The 6,000-nt window shown below is 40.5% G+C and overlaps 1 protein-coding gene across 1 annotated transcript in view; it reads left to right on the top strand.

Annotated features, from left to right (window-relative positions):
• The first annotated feature begins 739 nt into the window (after nucleotides 1–739).
• Nucleotides 740–6,000, top strand: part of LOC137545831 (uncharacterized) — a 114,960-nt gene continuing 109,699 nt past the window's right edge. The window contains exon 1 of the mRNA XM_068267513.1: nucleotides 740–784. The gene's annotated coding sequence lies outside the window, so the exon portion shown is untranslated. The remainder of the gene's footprint in view (nucleotides 785–6,000) is intronic.

The raw sequence follows: 6,000 nt of genomic DNA, 5'->3' as shown, positions 1-6,000 counted from the left end.
AGAAGAAATACTGGGTTATATTCCACTTTAAGTGCTTCAGAGAACAGGACTATATTTGACTCAAGTTGGGTTGAATAGCTCAGAGAAGCTCTTTTGCATAGATAACAACTGAAGTTGTTTATCTCTTCCTGCACTAAAAAACAATATAAGACAATCTTTGCTGCTAATGTTCTATTTCTTAGCTGTACAACACATTCAATTCTTTATCTCATAACTTTATTTTCGCTTCATGTTTGCTTTAAAATATAGTTATTTTTTATGTTAAGCCTTTCACTTTTTCTGCATATAAGTACATAAAGATATAAACAGTGATGGTGTTTTACACATTTGATATACTTTCTTCTGGGAATCTTCCTAGCCTGGCACCCTGCTGCTGTAGGATGTGTCAGTTTGCTATTCAGCCTTACAGACACAGGTAGAAGCTGCTCTTGCATGTGTGTTGCACGTCTTACAAGTGACCGGTGTGGTGGGTTTCTGCACATGTGGTTTGGAAGCCCTGCTCTGGAAAGGAAATAGGAGGTGACTGCTGAAGATACATTGGTCACAGAACGACTCGAGCGAAGTCAGGTGCTTTCTGTAAAAGTCACTTGGTGCACATTATTTTTATATCGGTCACTGAAAGGCAGCCTGATGGTAAATAGATGACTCTCATCCCGCTAATTTATCATAGATGATAGCATTTAATGTCATGTGAATCCAAGTAGAAACCAGAACTAAAACATCACTTTTGTTTCTGACAGGTGTAGCAGAAAAGAATCTGGCCAGTTCCCAGCATGCACAGACGGTATGTGTCTTTCTTATTTTTACTATCAACTATGTGTTGTTGTTTTTAAGAATGTATTTAAAGGAGAAAATCACTAAATTTAATATGATGGCTGAGGATATAGAAGTGTAATTTTGTAGTTTTCACTTACCTCAGCAACATTGGTCACGTGACTAACTAGCTTGAAACTGCCAGACTGGTGCCCCTCTACACATCTGGCTCAGAGGCAGGGCTGTTTCTGGCCATTTTCGTGCCCCTGACAAGGCACACAATGTCTTCACCCTCCTTCCCTTTGCCAATTCAGAACAGGAAAAAAGGGCGCAGGAGCTCTGGCGGAATAGGCGCTCATTATTATAAAAGCTGCAACTAGCGGCAAAGAATGGAAATTTGGGTGCATATAGGCTATGAAATTTGGGTCCCCACTATGCAATGCCACAATTTAGATATTGGCATGCCTTGGCACCTGTGATTTTTTTCGGGCGTCTCTGAGTGGCCAAATTTACTTCCTTTGCCACAAATCGTGGCTTTATTTATTTAAGTATTTATATAGCGCCGACATATTACGCAGCGCTGTACAGAGTATATTGTCTTGTCACTAACTGTCCCTTAGAGGGGCTCCCAATCTAGTCCCTACCATACATGCACTACACGATACATACACCTAGTCATATGTATGTATCGTGTAGTGCATGTATGGTCTAGGGCCAATTTTTTGGGGGGAAGCCAATTAACTTATATGTATGTTTTTGGGATGTGGGAGGAAACCCACGCAGACACGGGAAAAGCATAAAAACTCCTTGCAGATGTTGACCTGGCTGGGATCCGAACCGGGGACCCATCGCTTGCAAGGCGAGAGTGCTAACCACTATGCCACCGTGCTGCTTTGTGGTGGGGAGTAGGGTAAGGTCAGGAGGGGGGGTCAGGAGGGGGGATGGTTAAGGGCCTGTTTCCCCGCAGGCAAATTGCGTGGGGAAACTCTGCCATAGAGAACAATGGCACCGCTGGCTGAATCGCTTGCGTTAGCGATTTGGCCGGCATTTCCATCCGAATTTGCGAGAATCCCATAGCCGTGCATGGCACGGCTGATGGGATTCATCAGCGTATCCGCAGATCTGGAAGTGCCGCTGCGTGTCTCGCAGACGCTTGTGGTTCAAATGGAAACAGGCCCTTAGTGTTAGGCCCCTTGGGGAGTTAAGGGTTAGGCATAGGCAGTGGGAGGTTTTAGGGTTAGCCATCAGTGGAGGGAGGTCTTAGGGTTAGGCATAGGCAGAGGAGGGTCTTAGGGTTAGCCATCAGTGGAGGGAGGTCTTAGGGTTAGGCATAGGCAGAGGGGGGTCTTAGGGTTAGGCATCGGTGGAACGTGTTAGAGTTAGACATTGGTAGAGGGAGGTTTTACCGAGATTTCAATTCTCTACTATTGGAATTAAGTAGTAGAACATCAGTAGTTGTACCGATATTCTACTAGCCGCAATCTCCAAGCCCTTTTTACCAGGCAGGAATGGGAAGATTGTAGCCTACATTAATTAATTTTGTTGACACTAATACAAATTGATTATTGGTAATGTATGTAAATGATTTTGCTTCTCGAAACAACAACTACAAATTATTACCATGCCAGATATACCTCACTCTCTCTCAAACTCACCGTACCCTCAGACAATCCCTTCTTATGTTACCAAAAAAAGTACCTGCACCTCATCTATGACTAATCACAAGTGTATCTCTTCAGCTGTGTCAACTCAGGAATCTCCTCTGCCATGGCAGAGCTGCTAATTTGTAAGCACAGGATGTTAACTCTATGTCTGCTTCCATGAAAGCAGGAAGTAGACACACTGCAGATTTGTTGCAGGGTTTGTATCAGCTGTAACAAAGAAATGTTTATCTTTAAAGATTATTATGCTGTTGTGTATCTTTTAGAGCAGGGATGAAGTTCTGATTTCAGGTCCACTTTAAGTAATACATGATATTTCTACTTTATGAAAAATAAATACTGTATATTCCGGCGTATAAGACGATCCCCCAACTTTTCCAGTTAAAGTATAGAGTTAGGGATATACTCGCCGTATAAGACTACCCCTCTTCCAACGCACACTAACTAAAAAAAAACAAAACCACAATATACTGGTGCTATGTGTGCTGTACTGTATGTGGTACCCAGTATATAACAGTATATAGGCGATTGACTGGTTGGATTGGGCAACTCTCCATAAGCGGATTGGTCAGCTCTCCTTGTCTCCCTGTTTATCAGAGAGGTATGGAAGAATAGATCACGCTGTGCCCATAACACACGTCTCTTTCATCCTTCTGGCCCATCCTTGTACCTATTTACCTCTTTGCGCCGCTTCACTACAGTCCTCAGCAGGGAGGTCTGAGAGTTGGTAACAGGATAGGGCGTATCACCTGGTATCAATCACACCCGGCGTATAAGACGACCCCTGACTTTTCAGAAGATTTTCAAGGGTTAAAAAGTAGTCTTATACGCCAGAATATGCTGTATGTGCATTTACAAACACATACACAAACGCACAGCTATATATAAAAATGCACACCTACAAACACACATATACAGACACACGCACATAGCAAAAGCACACAAGCTGGTCTTCTTGCATCAATAAGGTCTCTCACAGGCCGACATTCAGATGTTTCCAGATGTGCTGTCCAAGTTCTTCCACAGAAGCATCAGTAAACAGGAAATGTATAAGCAGCAGACTGCATGCCAGATTTCTTAGCCAACTGGGAAATGTCCAGTTGATCCATCAGCTCAGACCTGGTACAACCGTCTACAGTCCATAGAAATCTGCCCAGTAAAGGGATCTTTAAAGGGATCTTAACGGCACAATTTGATTTTTTTTAAATGAACCTTGCCCTAAGGGAGGTTAGTTAATTGTGCGGCATTTAGTGGTGAGAAAGTCATTTACTTACCTATGGGAGCTGCTCCATTGGCCAGAGATGGATTAAGATGTAGTCTCAGGCCGTGCTAGTAGATGAGTACATCATGTAACCACATCCATGGGAACTACATCTCCCAGCATGCATCATGTGTCCCCAGCATGCATTGCCTGTCTGGGAACATATACGAGAATAACCAGTGGGAATCTATGGATTCTGTTGCAAAGAAGAGAGAAAATGGAGGCTTCCATATAGACACAGAGGGCTACAGAGTACTAAACACTGCACAATTAATGAGCATCCAGTAGGGGTGTTGGTAGTAACAACATTATTACATTAAACTGCATTGTAGTAACACAACCACAAGACGTCACTGTCTGTAGAATGATGTGAAGATGTCTATGGTATTGTGATTTCCTGTATTCATTCTGTGTTTTTCTGTGTTCTAAGTGAGCTGCATTTACTGATGGTGGTGTATGATATATCTCTGCATGTTTTTCTTCAGTAAAGAGTTCTAACTTGTTATGCTAAATGCCTATCTGTGTGTACAGAGGAAGCAGGAGATTTGGGCGCATGAGACAAGTGGACAAAAAGGGCGCCCCATTCACTCCCATTATAAATATCGTTTAATGGGCACCGAACAGGGAAAAAAGGGCGCCAGAGATTATTAACGTTTTACAAACGGCGCCCGGAGATATTTAATGTTTTATAACTGTGCTTGTGATGATTTAACTTTATAAAATGAGCCCGTGACGAATAACGTTTATAAAAATACTAAACATATGTATCCTATTTAATTAAAACATTATTTAACATTTTAACCTTTACTGTTTGTAACACATTATTATTCACAAAATAAAGCGATCAGTACCTAGCGTAAATTCCAATATATTTTTTACAATCACTATTTGTAAAACATTTCTAAAACATTATTATCCACCCAAAAAAATGATTTAAATGTTTTTATTAAAAATTTTTATTTATTAATGTTTGTAAAACATTATTATCCATAAGTAGGGGGTCTTAGGTTTAGGCACCAACAGGGGGGTCTTAGGTTTAGGGACCACCAGGGGGGTCTTAGGTTTAGGCACCACCAGGGGGGTCTTAGGTTTAGGCACCACCAGGGGGGTCTTAGGTTTAGGCACCACCAGGGGGGTCTTAGGTTTAGGCACCACCAGGGCGTCTAGGGGTTAGGGATAGGTACAGGGAGGGTTCTGTGTGAGAGTAGGGTTAGGTATATTTTTAGTACAATTTTAATAATACTAATCAACAGTTATTATGAATGTACTTATATTAATATCATTGTTATAAACAATATTTTCACATTTTATTATAATAATAAATGATAAATCAAGATTATTCATAACAATATATAATTATAATGTTTAAACAAATATTACTGTTTTTTTAACAAACATAATTATAAGTTTCAGTTTAGAAACAGGGAAGATTAACGTTTTAAGAATTGCTGATTTCATACACATTATTTAATGATTTATAAATTGTTAAAACACTATTTGTAAACAAAATTCTACACAATATTTTTATAAACGATAATACTGCTTATCGTTTACACCATGCGCCCTTTTCCCCCGACGTCCTTTTTTGATGTACGCGTGTACAGAACACTTTGCTCCATCAAAAAGGAGCTTCAATTAAAACATTTTCAAAATGTAATGCTCACATCCTTTTAATAGACCACGTGTGGCTAAAAGTCTACTGATGGTTTTAGTCTACTGATGGTTTGGTGCACCTGTTTTTAGACCTGGTCTAAAACATTCGGTAATTAGGCCGGTAAAGCAGGGGAAATGATCAAAAGATGCAATTCACAAAGGCAAACAAGGAGTAACCACACCCACTTTTTCTGACAGAGATTAGACCAGCTGATTTCTGTCAAGTAAAGTACTTCTGTGAGGTATTGTATCCAGAGGAGAGCTCATCAGAGGAGAAGGATGTCAGTCATTGCTACTTGTTTGTGAATTGCATCTTTTGATCATTTCCCCTGCTTTACCAACCTAATTACCGAATGTTTTAGACCAGGTCTAAAAACAGGTCTAAAGCAATCAGTAATTATTAGTGAATTCCCTTGTGATGCAACTGATTTACACCAAACAATCAGTAGACTAAAATCCATCAGTAGACTAGTCTAAACTGCTTAGTGAATTGAGGCCAATGTGGAAAGAAAGTCAATCTATTCAGCCTCACCTCAGGTTCCCTTGAATGTTGCCCCCCCCCCCCCCCCCTTTGTTTTGTAGTTATTCTCCTTGGATTTGATTGGAGTTAATTATCAACAAAATAGTCAATTTTACTCACATGTATTGTTTAATAGTAAAATGTAATGTTTG

Source organism: Hyperolius riggenbachi, chromosome 1 (genome assembly GCF_040937935.1).
Source record: "Hyperolius riggenbachi isolate aHypRig1 chromosome 1, aHypRig1.pri, whole genome shotgun sequence".
In the NCBI taxonomy this organism is placed as follows: domain Eukaryota; kingdom Metazoa; phylum Chordata; class Amphibia; order Anura; family Hyperoliidae; genus Hyperolius; species Hyperolius riggenbachi.
This window is presented reverse-complemented; position numbering and strand designations above follow the sequence as displayed.